Here is an 18,929-nt window from a genome sequence, read left to right on the forward strand (position 1 = left end):
TGGAGGCAGGGTTTCCCAGACGGGAAGCAGGGAGAATATCAGCTCCCAGCAGCTCTCGGTGAGTGCTGGATGGACTCCGTGCTGGGCAGGTGGGAGATGTGGGTCATATTCACGTTCCCAGGAACTGCTGAAATGATAAGTCACAGCAACCTCACACGTCTGTGTGTAGAACCAGCTCTAATGCTGGCTGGCAGCCACGTGTGAGCTGGGAAATGAACATCAGGAGGCTGGGAACAAGTCCCAGAAATTGGTTAAAATGGGATGGACTTTTGCCAAGCATCTGAAAATTGCTTTTGTTTTGCTTTAGGAATTCAAAACTGAAGCGATTCTCAAGGTGTTTCTTGCAGCTGCTGTTGGCTGAACAGATTGGCACCTGATTTACCTGTAAGGTCCTGGCTTGTTCACTGCCTCTCACAGCTTGTACGGTAGCTGGAATCCCAGTGGTGCAGGGATGCGCTGGAATTCCTGAGTTAACATTAAGTCTTGCCAGATGATTTTTACGAGGTTAAATTCCAGTGATTCTGTACTAAAAACCTGGAAGCCCTGAAGCACAAGAAGCTGTGCTGCAAGACCTGATGGCCTCGGTGTGCTCCTGGCTGTACCTGTTCAGGTGTTCCCCTGCTGTGCTGTCTGTCAGAGCCGTGGGGATGGTCAGATCCAAAGAGCTGGAGTTAAACCCCATGGAGGCATTTTGGAGCAGGCGGGTGGGACCAAGGCAGAGCTGCTCAGGGACTGCAGGTAGAAACTGAAGCCCTCACAGGGAGAGCTGTGTAATCATCACAATCCTCTGCTTTTCCTATGACAGAACCTGTTCTTGGTCATTCCTGCAGTTTGCAGGGAGTAAAAATGCTCTTGGGGATTCCCTACTGGGACCAGCGATCCATATTTTGAGGGGAGTCCTTGAAACAGACCTGTGAGAAATGAGGATGCTGCAGCCAGAACAATGAGAATGGAGAGTCTGTCACTGTTATCCCCAGAGAACGGCGAATCACGACATAGGTCCAGGTTAAAAGATATGGCCAAAGCGGAGTTAAGACCTCATTTAATGAATTTCTCCTCTTTTATAGTGTAGTTTGCAATAAAGAAATTACATGATTGGCTTATTCACTCACCACCTCTCAAGGTGATAGGCCGAGCAGTAAGACACCCATTTCCAAATATTATTCTCACAAGACTGAAAACAATTCTAGTGTTCTGACAACAATAGCAGGTGTAGAAATAGTTTACATTCTTACAAACTGTTACCCGTCCAGTTCTCATGAGAACAAAAGCTCTCACAGAGAAGCTGTGAGAAGCTGGATTTCTCTGTTTCTCAGCTAAAGGATGAGAAAGGAAAAACTTCACAAACTACAGAGCTGGAAAATTTCTCTGCTCCTGCCTTTTAGCATCCACAGAGAGTCCATAGTGAATGTTGTCTGGTGAGTCTCTTGATATCTGATCTAATGCTGTGCTGTCACCAAGTGACCTCATTCTGATTTAATGGTCCCAGTGTGCTGAAAGTACACAGCGAAGTACAAAATGCCCATGGGAAGGTTCATGCTCCCAAGGGATTGGTCTAGGGATGTGCAGCTTCTGAACTGCACAAATAATTCAGATTGCCACAGCTGCCTGCTGGGCCATGGTTCTGGGCCAGGAGTATCAGGAAGGCGGCATCTTTGCTGCCAGCTCAACAGTTATTTTCCTTGGAACTATCAAGACAAAACCAAAATGGTGATCATGCCCCACTTGCAAACCACAGAGCATGATCAGTGCCGTAACTGTGTATTTTTTTTCCTGCTCTCTGCAACTCTCTCAAGGATGCCCTGAAGTGCTCTGGCTCATGGCAATATAATCTGTGTGTAACAGCTTCCCGTGCCTGTCTGTGCAGCGGGGTCAGTCACAGGCTGTCCCATAGAATCCCTGAGGCTGGAAAACCCTTTGAGACCATCAGGTCCAACTGCTGCCCCAGCACTGCCAGGGCCACCCCTTACCCCTGTCCCCAACTGCCACATCAAGAACCACCCACTGACAAAAATTGGGGTGAGGGCTGCAGGCACAGACAGCGCCATTGCTCACTGGCAGGGGGTCTGGGGGTTCCCAGAGGGCATCCAAAACGCCTGGCCTTCCCAGGCAGGATGGCTGGTGTGGAGAACACAAGGTACAGGTGGGAGCATCCCAAAGCCAGACTAGGGATCATTTCCCTGAAGTTCAAGGAACCCATGCTCAGAGCACCTTTAACTCCACTGTACTTGGGACCTTCTTGTAGGTGTAGGTTTTTATGCACTTGGAAACAGATCTTGGGATCTGCCAGTGAATTCAGTGAATTGTCCCAGCCAGAGGCCTTTTGGCTGACCTAAAAAGTAGATTTTGAACCCTCAAGCCACAGGGTTTGTAGTGTTTTTCAACAGCAGAGCAAGACTCAATGGGTTATCCTGTTCAGCTGACCCCATGAGGGCCAGGTCAGCTGGGACAGCCCTTGCTGTCATGCGTTTTCCTCCCTCAGAGAAAGAAACCACTTGGCTTTACTCTGCAGGGTTCACTGAGGCTGTGAATTGTAATCCAGAGCATCTTCAGGCTCCCAGTGCTTGGGGCTGTGGTCTTTGGTGTGCAGAACACACCCCGATATGTCTAATTCGGGTTTGGATGCACATTTCCAGTTACTCGGACTGGGAAGAGGCCAAGAGGGTGGTGGGAAGGGCTTTCTCCCGGGCCTGAACACCCTCAAGGCAGGGACGATTTTTAAATGTTTGTTGTCTTTTGTTTCCCAGCCCAGGGCTAAGTTGGTGTTCCCTGAATTGGATGCACAGTTAGGGCATCCAAAGGATCGTGGCAAGCACAGCACTGAAAGCATCAGGATGAAACAGTTCTCAAGAAACTCAACTTTCTAAAACATTTGTCAAGATAAAACAATACAGGAATGACCTTGAAAGAAAAGCCCCTGTCAAGAAAAGCAGCAGGAGAACAGTTGTGAACAGAAACACTAAGGAATTGCTGCTGGCTCTCAGTCCCGGCGTCCTGTTTTTTTTCAGGCAGGTTTTGTACTGAATTGAAAGGCAGTTTTCTTGGCTCTGTGAGGCACCTGCATCCTACCTGCGGAAGGAGAAAGTGTGGAGCGGTAAGTGGGAGGAAGGACCATTTTTAGATCTACCCTTGGATTCCAGTTCCTCGTGGAGGGTCTGTGCTGCCTGAAGTACAAACGAAGTAAATCCTGGAGTACCTGTTTGTTCGCCTGCTGAGCTTGGAAGAGACACACTGGACATGAAATTCCAGGGAAGCTGCACTTGCAGTAGTGTCTGGAGCAAGAAGCAGTGGAAGCTGTTTGCTGTCTGCTTGTTCCCCACCTTCACCTCAGTTTCCTGGGGCCCCAGGTAATCATACATCACCTTTGCTTTTTCCAAAGTCTTTGCTGAAGTGTTTCTAAATGCGGCAGTGAGATTTTCCATAGCTGGAATTTATTTCTGTTTTGGGAAGTCTGTCTCATTGTACAGTCTGTGATTTAACAGTTCCCATGAGAGGATAATCACTGTCAAAGAAGGCAAATGAAGCCAAGAGCCTGGACTAGGATGCCACAGGCCCCTGCCAAGCACAGGTTACAAAATAGCAACCCCCCAGGTTACAAAAATACTAAACTAAAAGCCCATGTTACAAAGTACAAAAAAACCCCAGCCCACAAAAATACAAAAAAAAAAAAAAAATCAGATTGCAAAATACCAGAATAACCTAGTTCCAAAATAATAGAAAACCAAGTTAAAAAATATCAGAAAACTAGGTTTCAAAATTCCAGAAAACCAAGTTTTGAAATACCAAAGTAGTTCGGTTCCAAAACAGTAGAATACCAAGTCCCAAATTGCCAAAGTAATCCAGTTCTGCAATACCAGAAAACCAAGTTTCAGAATAGCAAAGTAACCTACTTCCAAAATACCAGAATACCAAGTTCCAAAATACCAGAATAATTTCCTTTCAAAATACCAGAATATTAAGTTCCAAAATATCAAAATGTCCCCATTTCAAAATATCAAATTCCAAAATACCAATTTTCAGATGCCCTATATGGGCAGGATTCCCAAACACAAAAGAATGCATTATTGTCAAAATGGGATCTGTGCTATCAAAATGGATATTTTCTGTTCTGAAAAGCTTTTGCCCAATGACCATCAATACTTATATTTATTTTGATCATTTAGCCAGATGTAATAAGAATTTTACTTTAAAAGCCAACACTTGTAGCAGTTTTCTGCTTAGTTCTTGTCTGTGAGAACTAGCATTTGGGCAGGAGAGCTGCGGTCAGGAGCAAAGGATGGAGTAATCTGCTCCCTGGATGGACAGGGAAAGACTGAGTAGCAGGCAAAGGGAGTATTTATAAACTGTATCAATATTTCACGGAAATTCAGGGTAGACCAGCAATGTGGGGCTCGGGTTCTGTCAGGGCCTGTCAGGATTAGCCATAAAAAACCCAGCCAAACCCTCGTCCCCTCAAGGGATGTGTCAAACACTTCCACAGAAACACAATTCAGTAATGATTGCAGAGGAAAAATTACCTGTAATCGCTTATGATCTGGGGGAAATTTCCTCGTTAATTACAAAGCTAGGACATAGGGAATTTTGGAGGCAGAATCCCAATTTTGGCCACAGGTACCTGGCTGAGAAGGCCGGTTCTTTTCCACAGAAAGGAAAGGCCGGCACCCCAGTGTTTCAGGGACAGACAACAGCCCATGTATGGGAGGGAACAACCGGCAGGATCTTTCTCCACCTCACCCCCCTGCTCCAAGGCACAGCAGGTCCAGGCATGACCAGCTGCTTTCAGAGGGGTGCCCGGGCACACCTGCACAGGGAGCTACTAGTTCACAGGGGCTGATGAAGGCATCCCGAGTGTCTCTCCAGGAATGACAGTTGGAGCATCCTAGCAGGAGCTAGGGAGCAGCCAGATACACCTGGGCACCTGAGCATGCCAGGCAGCATGTGGGGTGCCACGGGGAAACTTTCAACTTTCCCCTTTTATCTTGTCAGTCCCTCCCCAGAGCCCCCAGAAAATAGAGGTATTATTAGGAGAAAAGGGGCTAAAATTAAGGGAAAAACTTCCTTTTCCATAATTGTCTCTATCAAAATTGAGGGGGAATCCCCTTCCCCTGCAATTTTAATAGTATCATTTGAAGGAAACCCCACCCCTTCTATGCTGTTAGGGCTATCAACTGACAGCAAATCCCCATTTCCCATTATTTTCTAGTTTAAATGGAAAGGGAAAACCTTGACTGTGCTATTTTATGGGTTTGAATTAAGGGTAACTCCTGCATTTTCATCATCCAAATGTGTAAATGGAGGGGGAAGCCCAGTTGTCCCCCCTTTTTAAGGGTTTGAGCTGAGGGAAAAATTACTCTTTCTGTATCATTTGAGAGATTTAAAGTGAGGAAACCCCCTCTTTTCCAAATATTTTAGAGGATTAAATTAAAGGGGAGAAGCCATTTATTTGCCATTGTATTAGCTTAAGTGGAAGTAAACACCCCATCTCCTCATTTTAGGGGTTCAGTTAAAGGAAGTGCTCCCTTTTCCAGCATTTTAAGGGTTTAAATCTGCATTTTAGGGCACTTCTACCCATGCCCCGGTACCAAATATCTCATATGGGAGTAAGCCCAGCACATACATAACCCTAACAGCACCCAGGAGTCTATTAGTTTTGTTATTTTTATTTATAATGTATCTAGCCCCAATTAGAGGTCCCAATGAGAGCTTCACCATTCATATAATTACTACTCTTCTCCACCCTACTTAGTCACATGTGAAGTACTACTTACTAATCACTAAGGAGCAACTGTGCAAATTAATAGCTAGTTATCCCACTTGGCTATCTATACTGCCAAAATACAAAGTCTTATTTCTTACCTGGTCTCTGCCCTTTTGCTCGATGTAGCTGTAGTAAAAAAGAAGGCATCATCAATTCCCTGAAGAGCTTTTTTTCCTCCTCTGCAACCCTTTACTCATTTTGAACTTAAATCAGAGGAGGCAAGCAGCTGTAGCTCCTTTGACAGCTTTTATACCTTGTGGTAATTGCCTCCTCCCTTTTCTGGGGCATGATGGGAATGAGAGGCGGACCCGGCCAGGGGTATATTAACCCCAGCCTTTGCCAAGGGGATTCATTTCCTCCCTGGGATTGACCGGGTGGGAGATCTGCTCTCATTTTAATGAAGAGGGCCTTTCAGCTTATATCAGGTTGTTTTTTTTTTTCCCCCAGTAGATGCTTTTAGCCTCTAAAGCAACAGAGGTTTTGAAGACATTGTGAAGAAGATAGTGTTGAACACAGGGAGTATTTAGGCTCATAATTTTGGCTTGAGTGTTCAGGGGTGGTAAGGTGCTTTTCTAATTTCAGTTTTTCTTCTTGTTTTGTTTTTTCTTTAGGAGCATTGTAACTTCCAGGTTGTATTGAATATGAAGCTTCAAATTTTTTTAGTGTATTCATTGTGTCATAAAAGGGACCTTGCCCATATCAAAGATGATATCCAAAATTGTGGCTTCCGATAGGTAAGTTATGGATTGCAGCTGGGAGAGTGTGAGCAGGGTAGCTGGCTTAGGAAGTGCCAAAAGGGGTTTTGAAGGCCATAGGGTGGGAAAAGGTGTCTATTTGGGGCTACCTAAGGCTTTTTCCCAAGCACAGCAGATACATTTATACATCTTAAAGCACACAAATGCATCCACTGCACTTACAGAAATACCATATAACTTTGCCCCTTGCTGTCTCACGTGTCTATTGAAGTAATGGCCACAGCTTTTGATTCTGGGTGAAGCCAGAGACCTGAGGACCTGGATGTGCTTAGGAGGTGGTGAGTAGCCAAATTGTGGGCATTTGGCCTATATGCCACTAGATTTGTGCATTGATCTTGATTTTTTTTTTTATTGTAGCTGACTAAGAGGCTAACCCGGCTATTATGGGGCCTTCTGAGACGACTGAGGAGGACTCATTTCGCATCCAATGTGGATTCATATTGCCGGTCATCCGAAAGATAAGTCAGGGGCTATGACCTGGAGATGGGATGGCAACATGGTAGTGAGTTGGAAATTCCTGGGAAAAACTTAATAATTAGTGCAGGGGTAAGGGATGCTCTCTAAGGGGCCTCTTAGGATAGCTAAAGGGAGAGGCTCCACATTTGATTGCAACCGTAGGGTATGCAGTGCAGAGCAGTTCCAGTCTGTTGTGTTGTCTGGTGTGTTGTGTTGTCTAGTGTGTCTTCAGGATCCCTTGGATCAGATATGTCTGCCTTTTATCCTCAAGGACCTTATGGCAAGTGTCAGCCATCATCTCTAGGTTCTCAAACATTTGTACTTCTCGGCATATTACCGATACAATTTGTTCTCTTACCGATGGGCTCAGCCGTGTCTCGGAATCGCATCTCAGAAATGTTGAGTCAGATGTCTTTTGAGGCCTCATTCCTGGCTGTATTGCCATACATCCTTTCCAGCCATGAGTTGTAATGTCCTGGGGCTTATAACATTGTAAGGATACAGGGAGCATTCTGAACATAGCATTGTTTTGCAGCCATCTTGATCATCGTGACTGACAGGTCTTATAATAGGTCACTCTATTACAGTCTTTTCTTCTGCTCCTTAGAGCCGCTTCCGTCTACTGTCACTATGCCATCGGTCATCTCTTTTGGCGTCATCTCGGTCCTTACCGTCATTCTTCTCTCCGAGAGCTTTTTTTATCATCCTTGTGTCCCACTGTTTGTAGCATAATGTGTTGTTTGAGTTTGTGTTTAGCCTAGAACTGCTCTGCCCTGTGGAATAGACTGGGGGGTAGGTGGAATAGAAAGAAGGCTTTACGGGTAACCTTTACTTTTGCATAACCACCTGAGCCACACCTCAGATGGAGCAACCATGGCTGGTCTGTGCGGGGTTCGGCGGGAGTGGTATGGCGGTGTCTCGCAGTTTTCTAGTCCTAAGTTATCATGCAGCCCTTTAACTTTTGTCATCACTTTCTTTCAGATGCAGATGGATTAGATCAGTGGCAGAGTGCCCCATACCGGGTGAGAGGGCTTGCACAGGAAGGTCAGTCACCATTTGTCTTTGCAGGGCACGTGTAAATGGTGACTGTGTTCCAGCATTGTTCTTTGCCTTTGTTTTTAGGAGGGAAAGCTAGATCTCAGCAGTCAAGGTCAAGTGAGCAAAGTAAGCAGTGACTGGTGGAAAGAAAAAGTTGTTATTCCTTAGGTGGCAAGTTCTGGTACAGCTCTAAGCATACACTGTCATTTGTGTGTTTTAGGGGGTCCACTTGTATTATGCTGAGCCCCCTCAACGACTGGCCAATGTACCCGGCTCACTGCCCTCATGAGCCCTCCCAAAGCATTATGGGACTCTGCAATGAAGCCTTTACCTTTTCCATTCAAAGATACCATCCGGGCAGACTTTAGCAACGGCCGAGAAGTTGGAGGGAGGGGGGAGGAGCTAGGGTCTGCTCAAGTCTCAGCAATGCCGCATCACCTTGTCTCCTCTTAACCCAGGTATACCCTACGATGATGGTGCCAGCCTTGGAGTGCGGCTGAAGTGTGTGGCCCCAGGACCCCGGGCTTCTTAGGAGATGGTAAGTAGTGGAATTGTTGGGTTTTGGCTAACCTGCCACTAAGTTCAAGCCTTGATATTTGGTTTTCTTTATTGTAGCTGACTAAGAGACAACAGGCCAGCAATGGCAGGAGCTTCCTGGATGGCAAGGCGGCCCTCTTTTGCACCCAAAGAGGATTCACATCCCTGGATGTCTGAGAGATAAGTCAACGGGATGAAAGCGGGGTGTTGGGTAGGGGGTTGCTGGGAGGGATTTTTAAGTCAGCTTTGGAGATGGGGCTACCCACAAAGGGGCCCCTTAGGCCACATAAAGGGAAAGTCTCACTTTTGATCACAGTGCTGAGGTGTGCAGGGCAGAGCAGTCCCAGTGCATGTTGTATCACTTCTCTATTGTGTGTTCTGTGTCTTTTGGGCATCTTGTGTTTCACGTCTTTTGCTTTAGCCCTTTGACGTGCTTGCGGTCATTCTTCTTGCCGAGAGTTTTCTCTTCTCGTTGTGTCCCCTCCTTTGTCATCTGCTGCATGCAAATCCTGCATGGGATTTGGCCCGGAGCTGCTCTGCCCTACTGCACAGTCTGGCATATAGTTGTAGTAGGGCAAGGCTTGGGAACTTGGAATTTGTTCTGTAGGGTGTAGTTTGGCCTCTAGATGATATTCCTAGATTGATACAGGATGCCTGGAGCTGTTAAGTTCTCATGCAGCACTTTGACTTTTGTCATCACTTTCTTTCAGACGCAGATGGATTAAATTGGTGGCAGAGCGCCCCACACCGGGTGAGGGGGTTCCTGCAGGAAGGTGAGTCACCATTTGTCTTTGCAAGGCAAGTGTGAATGGTGACTGTGTTCCAGCATTGTTCTTTGTCTTTATTTTTAGGAGGTAAAGCTGGATAGCAGCAGTCAAGGTCAAGTGAGTGAGGTAAGCGGTGACTGGTAGACAGAATGACTTGTTATTGCTTGGGTATCAATTTCTGGTGCATCCATTGTTATTTGTGTGCTTTAGGGGGTCCACTTGTATTATGCCTAACCTCCTTGCCAACCGGCTGACAGACCCAGTTTGCTGCCCTCGTGAACCCTCCGGAAGCATTACAGGACTCTGCAATGAAGTCTTTACATTTTCCATTCGAAGCCACCATCCTGCTGCCTTTGGCAATGGCCGAGGAGTTGCAGCAAGTTGGGGATGGAGGGAGGCGGATTGAGGGTCTACTCAAGTTTCAGCTGTGCCACATCACCTTGTCTCCTTAACCCCAGTATACCCTGCAACAATGGCGTCAGCCTCGGAGTGTGCCTGAAGTGTGCTGCCCGAGAACCCTGGCCTACATAGGAGACGGTGAGTGGCAGAATTGTCGGGTTCTGGCCAAGGTGCCACTAACTTTGTGCACTGTTGTTTGGTTTTGTTTATTGTAGCTGACTAAGAGAGAACAGCCCGCTGATGGCAGGAGCTTCCTGGACGGTGAGGCCGCCTTCTTTTATGCCTGAGGTAGATTTGCATCCCTGGATGTCCAAGAGATAAGTTGAGGGGGTGAAAGCAGAGTGTTGGGTCAGGGCTTGCCGGGAGGGAACATTGAGCCAGCTTCAGAGATGGAGATGTCTAAGAAGGGGCCCCTTAGGCCCCATAAAGGGAAAGTATCACTTTTGATTAAAACACTTATGTGTGCAGAGCAGTCCCGGTGCATGTCATGTCACTTGTCTGTTGTGCGTTCTGTCTCGTTTGGGCATCTTGTGTCTCATGTATTTAGTCTTAGCCCTTCAATGTGTTTGCAGTCATTCTTCTTGCCGAGAGTTTTCTCTCCTTGTTGTGTCCCCTTTTTTGTCATCTCCTGTGTCACGGGTGCCTGCATGGGTTTGGCCCAGAGCTGCTATGCCCTGCTGCATAGCCTGGCCTATAGGTGTAATAGGACAGGGCCCTGGGACTTGATATTTATGTAGGGTGTAGTTTGACCTCAAGATGTTATTCCTAGATTGACACAGGATGGCTGGAGCTGTTAAGTTATCATGCAGCCCTTTGACTTTTGTCATCACTTTCTTTCAGATGCAGATGGGTTAAATCCCTGGCAGAGTGCCGCATACCGGTTGAGGGGGTTCCCGCAGGAAGGTCAGTCACTGTTTGTGTTTGCAGGGCAAGTGTAAATGGTGGCAATGTTCCAGCATTGTTCTTTGTCTTTGCTTTTAGGAGGTAAAGCCAGATAGCAGCAGTCAAAGTGAAGTGAGCGAGGTAAGCAGTGACCGGTGGAAAGAAAAAGTTGTTATTCCTTGGGTGCCAAGTTCTGGTACACCTCTAAGCATCCACAATCATTTGTGCGTTTTAGGTGGTCCCCTTGTATTATGCTGAAGCACCTCCATGACCGGCCAACAGACCTGGTCTGCCACCCTTGTGAGCCCTTCAGAAGTGTTACGGGACTCTGCGATGGAGCCTTTACCTTTTCCAATCAAAGGTGCTGTGCAGGCACCCTTTGGCAACGGCTGGGTAGTTGTGGTGAGTCAGGGAGGGAGGAAGAGTGAGGGTCTGCTCAAGTTTCAGTAATGCCGCATCACCTTGTCTCCTCTTGACCCAGGAATACGTGGTGACGATGGCCTCGGCCTCGGAGCACGGCCAAAGCGTGCGGCCTGAGAACCCTGGCCTTCTTAGGGGATGGTGAGCGGTGGAATTGTTGGGTTCTGGCTGAGGTGTCACTAAGTTCGTGCACTGATGTTTGGTTTGGTTTTCTTTACTGTAGCTCTCTAAGAGAGAACAGCCTGGTGATGGCAGGAGCTTCCTGGATGGCAAGGTGGCCTTTTTTTGTGCCCGAGGAGGATTTGCATCCCTGCACGTCTGAGAGATAAGTCGAGGGGGTGAAAGCAGAGTGTCGGGTCAGGGCTCGCCGGGAGGGAATATTGAGTCTGCTTCAGAGATGGGGATGTCTAAGAAGGGGCCCCTTAGGCCCCATGAAAGGAAAGCCTCACTTTTGATCACAAGGCCGAGGTGCGCCAGGCAGAGCAGACCCAGTGCATGTCATGTCACTTGTCTATTGTGTGCCCTGTCTCTTTTGGGCATCTCATGTCTTCTGTCTTAGCTCTTCAATGTGCTTGCAGTCATTCTTCTCGCTGAGAGTTTTCTCTCCTCATCCCTTCACCTCGTTTGTGATCTGCTGTGTCACAGGTGCCTGCATGGGTTTGGTCTGGAGCTGCTCTGCCCTGCTGCACAGTCTGGCATATAGTTGTAATAGGACAGGGCCCCGGGACTTGATATTTGTTATGTAGGGTATAATTTGGCCTCTAGATGATATTCCTAGATTGACACAGGATGGCTGGAGCTGTGAAGTTATCATGCAGCGCGTTACCTTTTGTCATCACTTTCTTTCAGATGCAGTCAGGTTAAATCTGTGGCAGAGCGCCCCACACCGTGTGAGGGGGATTCCCGCAGGAAGGTGAGTCACCGTTTGTGTTTGCAGGGCAAGTGTAAATGGTGGCTATGTTCCAGCATTGTTCTTTGTCTTTATTTTTAGGAGGTAAAGCTGGATAGCAGCAGTCAACGTCAAGTGAACGTGGTAAGCGGTGACCGGTGGAAAGAAAAAGTTGTTATTCCTTGGGTGTCAAGTTCTGGTAGAGCTCCAAGCATCCGTTGTCATTTGTGTGTTTCAGGTGGTCTGCTTGTGTTCTCCAAACCTCCATAACCGGCAGACCCGGCTCGCCACCCTTGTGAGCCCTCTGAAAGTATTATGGGACTCTTTGACCAAGCCTTCACCTTTTCTATTCGAAGGGTCTTTCTGAGCAGCCTTTAGCAATGGCTGGGGAGCTGCAGCATATTGGGGAGGGAGGAGGAATGAGGGTCTGCTCAAGTCTCAGCAATGCCACATCACCTTGTCTCCTCCTAATCCAGGTATACCCTGCAATGACAGTGTCAGCCTTGGAGTGCAGCCAAAGTGTGCAGCCCGAGGACCCTGGCCCTATTAGGAGACGGTGAGTAGCAGAATAGTTGGGTTTTGGCTGAGGTGCCACTAAGCTAATGTACTGATGTTGGGTTTGGTTTTTTTTTTTGTAGCTGACTGAGAGAGAACAGCCCAGTGACTGCAGGAGCTTCCAGGACGGCAAGTTGGCCTTCTTTTGCGCCCAAGGCAGATTCACATCCCCAGGCGTCTGAGAGAAAAGTCAAGGCTTGTGACCCACAGAGGGGGTGACATCAGGTTGTTGAGTTGGGACTTGCCGGGAGTGATTTTTGAGTCAGATTTGGAGGTGGGGATACCCAAGAAGGGGCCCCTTAGGCCAACATAAAGGGAAAAATCTTGCTTTTGATCACAATGCCAAGGTATGCAGGGCAGACCAGTCCTGGTGCATGTCACTTGTCTAGTGTGTGTTCTGTCTTTTGGCCATCTCGTGTCACAGGTGTTTTGCCTTAGCCCTTTGAGATGCTTATTGCAAATGCTGGGCATTATTCTTAGCATCTCTGCTCTTGGTGTTCCTCAGTGTGGTGCTGATACCATTGATCCTTTGACTCTTGAGCTTGGAGGTGCATCAGGATCACATCTCTTTAGCAGTGTTGAGTCAGGTGTCTTTTCAGGTCTTGTTCTGAGCTGCATTGACAGCTATGCACCACAACAATCCACTAAAGGGGATGAGGACTTGTGAAAATACGAAGATAGCTAGAGGATTCTGCCTGTACAACTCAAGAATACATTTTTGTGGTTCTTGAATAAAGCCTTTGTGTTAGCATCCTCCTCTGCCAGGGTTCTTGGAGCCCTGTTGGCTCACTGTCAGTCTCACCTAAGTCGTCTCATTCCTCATTCTCTCGGTCCTTGGGATCATCTAGCCCAGAGTTTTCCCTCCTTGTTGGGTCCCCTCGTTTGTCATCTCCTGTGTCACGGGTGCCTGAGTGGGTTTGGCCCAGAGCTGCTCTGCCCTGATGCATACTCTGGTGTATAGGTGTAAAAGGACAAGGCTTGTGGACTTGTAATTTGTGATGTAGGGTGTAGTTTGACCTCTAGATGGTATTCTGAGATTGACACAAGATGGCTGGAGCTGTTAAGTTATCATGCAGCACTTCGAATTTTGTCCTCAGTTTATTTCCGATGCAGATGGATTAAGTCCGTGGCTGAGTGCCCCTGTACCAGTTAAGGGGGTTCCCGCAGGAAGGTCAGTCACTGTTGGTCTTTGCAGAGCAAGTGTAAATGGTGGCTGTGTTACAGCATTGTTCTTCGTCTTCGTTCTTAGGAGGTAAAGCCAGATCTCAGCCGTCAAGGTCAAGTGAATGAGGTAAGAAGTCACTGGTGGAAAGAACCACTTGGTATTCCTTGGGTGCCAAGTTCTGGTACAGCTCTAAGCATCCATTGTCATTTGTGTGTTTCAGGCGTGCCCCTTGTATTACACCAAACTCCTCACTGACCGGCCGACGGACCCGGCTCGCTGCCCTCGTGAGTCCTCCGCAAGTATCACAGGACTCTGCGATGAAGCCTTTACCTTTTCCATGTGAGGGTACCATCCGGGTCACCTTCGACAACGGCCGAGGAGCTGCAGCAAGTCAGGGAGGGAGGGAGGAGGAGCGAGCGTCCACTCAAGTTTCAGCAATACCTCATCACCTCGTCTCCACTCAACCTAGGTATAGCCTGTGATGATGGTGCCAGCCTTGAGGTGTGGCCGGAGGATCCGGGCCCTCTTAGGAGAGGGCGAGTAGTGGAATTGTTGCGTTTTGGCTGATGTGCCGCTAAGCTTGTGTACTGATGTTTGGTTTTCTTTATGGTAGCTGACTGAGAGACAACTGCCTGGCAATGGCAGGAGCTTCGGGGATGGCGAGAGGCAGCCTTCTTTTGTGCCCCAGGAAGATTCACATCCCCAGATGTCCGAGAGATAAGTTGAGGGATATGACCCATGGAGGGAATGACAGCAAGGTGGTGTCGAGTCGGGGCTTGCTGGGAGGGAGTTTTGAGGCAGCTTTGGAGATAGGGATGTCCAAGAATGGGCCCCTTAGCCCATATAATGGGAAAGTCTCACATTTGATCTCAATGCTGAGGTGCGCAGGGCAGAGCAATCCGAGTGCATCTTGCGTCACTTGTCTATTGTGCATGCCGTGTCTTTTGGGCATCTTGTGTCACGGGTCTTTTGCCTTAGCCCTTTGATGTGCTTGCAGTCACGCTTTTCGCCGAGAGTTCTCTCTCCTCATTGCATCCCCTCTTTTGTCGTCTCCTGTGTCACGGGTGCCTGCATGGAATGGCCCAGAGCTGCTCTGCCCTGCTGCATACTCTGGCATATAGGTGTAATAGAACAAGGCCCAAGGCCCTTAAATCCATAATGTAGGGTGTAGTCTGGCGTCTAGATGATATTCCTAGGTTGTCACAAGATGGCTGGAGCTGTGAAGTTCTCATGCAGCCCTTTGACTTTTGTCATCACTTTCTTGCAGATGCAGACAGATTAAATCCGTGCCAGAGCGCCCTATACCGAGTGAGGGGGTTCCCACAGGAAGGTCAGTCACTGTTTGTGTTTCCTCAGCAAGTGTAACTGGTGGCTGTGTTACAAGATTGTTCTTTGTCTTTGTTCTTAGGAGGTAAAGCCAGATCTAAGCAGTCAAGGTCAAGTGAATGAGGTAAGAAGTCACTGGCGGAAAGAACCCCTTGGTATTCCTTGGGTGCCAAGTTCTGGTACAGCTCGAAGCATCCATTGCCATTTGTGTTTCAGGTGGTCCCCTTGTATTACACTGAAACCCCTCACCGACTGGCTGATGGACCTGGCTCGCTGCCCTTGTGAGTCCTCTGCAAGTATCATGGGACTCTGCGATGAAACCTTTACCTTTTCCATATGAAGGTACCGTCTGGGTAGCCTTCAGCAACGGCCGAGGAGTTGCAGCATGTCGGGGAGGGAGGAGGAACAAGGGTCCCCTCAAGTTTCAGCAATGCTGCATAACCTCGTCTCCACTCAACCCAGGTATACCCTGCGATGATGGCGTTGGCCTTGGAGCACGGCCAGAGCGTGCGGCCTGAGGACCTGGGCTCTCTTAGTAGACGGTGAGTAGTGGAATTGATGGGTTTTGGCTGACATGCCACTAAGCTCATATACTGATGTTTGGTTGTCTTTATTGTAGCTGACTGAGAGACAACAGCCTGGCAATGGCAGGAGCTTCTGGGCTGGCGAGAGGCCGCCTTCTTTTGTGCCCCAGGAAGATTCACATCCCCAGATGTCCGAGAGATAAGTTGAGGGATATGACCCACGGAGGGAATGAAAGCGGGGTGTCGGGTCAGGGCTTGCTGGGAGGGAGTTTTGAGTCAGCTTTGGAGATGGGGGTGTCCAAGAAGGGGCCCCTTAGCCCGCATAATGGGAAAGCCTCACATTTGATCGCAATGCTGAGGTGCGCAGGGCAGAGCAATCCGAGTGCATCTTGCGTCACTTGTCTATTGTGCATGCCGTGTCTTTTGGGCATCTTGTGTCACGGGTCTTTTGCCTTAGCCCTTTGATGTGCTTGCAGTCACGCTTTTCGCCGAGTGTTCTCTCTCCTCATTGCATCCCCTCTTTTGTCGTCTCCTGTGTCACGGGTGCCTGCATGGAATGGCCCAGAGCTGCTCTGCCCTGCTGCATACTCTGGCATATAGGTGTAATAGAACAATGCCCAAGGCCCTTAAATCCATAATGTAGGGTGTAGTCTGGCGTCTAGATGATATTCCTAGGTTGTCACAAGATGGCTGGAGCTGTGAAGTTCTCATGCAGCCCTTTGACTTTTGTCATCACTTTCTTGCAGATGCAGACAGATGAAATCCATGGCAGAGCGCCCCATACCAGGTGAGGGGGTTTCCTGCAGGAAGGTCAGTCACCGTTTGTTTGCGGGGCAAGTGTAATTGGTGGCTGTGTTACAGCATCATTCTTTGTCTTTGTTTTTAGGAGGTAATGCCAGATCTCAGCAGTCAAAGTCGAGTTAGCGAGGTAAGTGGTGACCGGTGTCCTGAACGGGTTGTTATTGTTTCGATGCCAAGTTCTGGCACTCTAAGCTTTAAGCATCCATTGTCATTTGTGTGCTTCAGGCAGTCCCCATGTATTATGGTGAAACTCCTTGCCAACTGGCTGATGGACCTGGCTCGCCGCTGTCGTTAGCCCGCCGGAAGTATTACAGGACTCTGTGACGAAGCCTTTACCTTTTCCATTTGAACGTGCCGTCCAGGTTGCCTTCGGCAACGGCCAGGTAGTTGCAGTGAGTTGCGGAGGGAGGGAGGAGCGAGGGCCCACTCAAGTTTCGGCAATGCCGCATCACCTCGTCTCCTCTTAACCCAGGTATACTCTGTGACGATGACGTTGGCCTCAGAGCGTGGCCAAAGCGTGCGGCCTGAGGAGGCCAGCCTTTTTAGGAGACGGTGAGTGGCAGAATTGACAGGTTTTGGCTGAGGTGCCACTAAGTTCATGCACTGATGTTTGTCTGGTTTTCTTTATTGTAGCTGACCAAGAGAGAACCAGCCCGGTGAAGGCACGAGCTTCCCGCGTGGTGATGCAGCCCTCTTTTGCACCCGAGGCAGATTGACATCCCCAGACATCCAAGAGAAGTTGAGACCTGTGACCCACAGTAGGGGTGAAAGCAGGGTGTTGAGTTGGGACTCACCAGGAGGTATTTTTGAGTCAGATTTGGAGGTGGGGATACCCAAGAAGGGGCTCCTTAGGCCCCATAAAGCCTAAGTCTTGCTTTTGATCACAGTGCCGAGGTGCGCAGGGCAGAGCAGGCCTGGTACGTGTCACCTGTCTATTGTGCGTTCTCTGTCTTTTGTGCATCTCATGTCACAGGTCTTTTGCCTTAGCCCTTTGAGATGCTTATCGCAAACGCTGGGCATTATTCTTAGCATCTCTGTTCTTGGTGTTCCTCAGTGTGGTGCCGATACCATTGATCCTTTGACTCGTGAGCTTGGAGGTGCATCAGGATCACGTCTCTCTTCAGCGAGGTTGAGTCGGGTGTCTTTTCAGGTCTTGTTCTGAGCTGCATTGTCAGCTGTGCACTGCAATGATCCATTATAGAGGATGAAGGCTTGTAAGAATGTGAAGATAGCTGGAGGATTCCACCCGTCCAATTCTCGGGCATCCATCTTTGCAGTTCTTGGAATAAGCCCTTCTGTTATCATCCTCCTCTGCCAGGGTTCTTGCAGCCTCGTTGGCTCACCGTCGGTCTCGCCGTGGTCATCTCATTCCTCATTTGCTCGGTCCTTGTGATCATCTAGCCTAGAGTTTTCTCTCCTTGATGTGTCCCCTTGTTTGTCATCTTCTGTGTCACGGGTGCCTGAGTGGGTTTGGCCCAGAGCTGCTCTTCCCTGATGCATACTGTGGAGTATGGGTGTAATAGGACAAGGCCTGGGGATGTGGAATTTGTGGTGTAGCTTGGCCTCAAGATGGTATTCCTAGACTCATACAGGATGGCTGGAGCTGTGAAGTTCTAATGCAGCTCTTTGACTTTTGTCATCACTTTCTTGCAGATGCAGACGGATTAAATCTGCGGCAGAGCGCCCCATACCGTGTGAGGGGGTTCCCACCTGAAGGTCGGTCACTGTTTGTCTTTGCAGGGCAAACATAAGTGGTGGCTGTGTTACAGGACTGTTCTTTGTCTTTGTTCTTAGGAGGTAAAGCCAGATCTTAGCAGTCAAGGTCAAGTGAATGAGGTAAGAAGTCACTGGTGGAAAGAAGCACTTGTTATGCCTTGGGTGCCAAGTTCTGGTACAGCTCTAAGCATCCATTGTCATTTGTGTGTTTCAGGTAGTCCCCTTGTATTACACCAAACTCCTCGCCGACTGGCTGACGGACTTGTCTTGCCGCCCTCCTGAGTCCTCCGCAAGTATCATGGGACTCTGTGATGAAGCCTTTACCTTTTCCATGCGAAGGTACCGTCCCGGTAGCCTTTGGCGACGGCCGAGGAGTTGCGGCAAGTCGGGGGGGGGGGGAAGCGAGGGTCCGCTCAAGTTTCAGCAGTCCCGCGTCACCTCCTCTCCTCTTAACTCAGGTATACCCTGCGGTGACGGTATCGGCCTCGGGGCGTGGCCAAAGCGTGGGGCCCAAGGACCCCGGCCTTCTTAGGAGACGGTGAGTAGTGGAACTGTTGGGGGCTTGGCCAATGTGCCACGAAGTTCCTGTACTGATGTTTGGTTTTCTTTATTGTAGCCATCTAAAAGACAAAAGCCTGGCGATGGTAGGAGCTTCCAGGGTGGTGAGGCGGTCTTCTTTTGCGTCCCAGGTGGATTCACATCTCAGGACGTCTGAGAGATAAGTCAAGGGGATGAAATCGGAGTATCGAGTCGGGCCTCGCCGGGAGGGATTTTTGCGTCAGCTTTGGAGATGGGGATACCCAAGAAGGGGCGCCTTAGCCCGCATAAAGTGAAAGTCTCACATTTGATGACAATGCTGAGGTGCGCAGGGCAGAGCAATCCGAGCGCATGTTGTGTCACTTGTCTATAGTGCATGCCATGTCTTTTGGGTGTCCTGTGTC

The 18,929-nt window shown here is 48.7% G+C and overlaps 1 long non-coding RNA gene across 1 annotated transcript; it reads right to left on the reverse strand.

Annotated features, from left to right (window-relative positions):
- Nucleotides 1-1,027: 1,027 nt before the first annotated feature.
- Nucleotides 1,028-5,962, reverse strand: LOC138113895 (uncharacterized). The gene is made up of 2 exons (XR_011152380.1): nucleotides 5,857-5,962; nucleotides 1,028-3,502 (listed from the first exon to the last, which is right to left on the reverse strand). It is a non-coding gene; the product is annotated as an uncharacterized lncRNA (long non-coding RNA).
- Nucleotides 5,963-18,929: the final 12,967 nt, after the last annotated feature.

The sequence above is a fragment of the Aphelocoma coerulescens genome, chromosome 8, assembly GCF_041296385.1.
Source record: "Aphelocoma coerulescens isolate FSJ_1873_10779 chromosome 8, UR_Acoe_1.0, whole genome shotgun sequence".
NCBI lineage: Eukaryota > Metazoa > Chordata > Aves > Passeriformes > Corvidae > Aphelocoma > Aphelocoma coerulescens.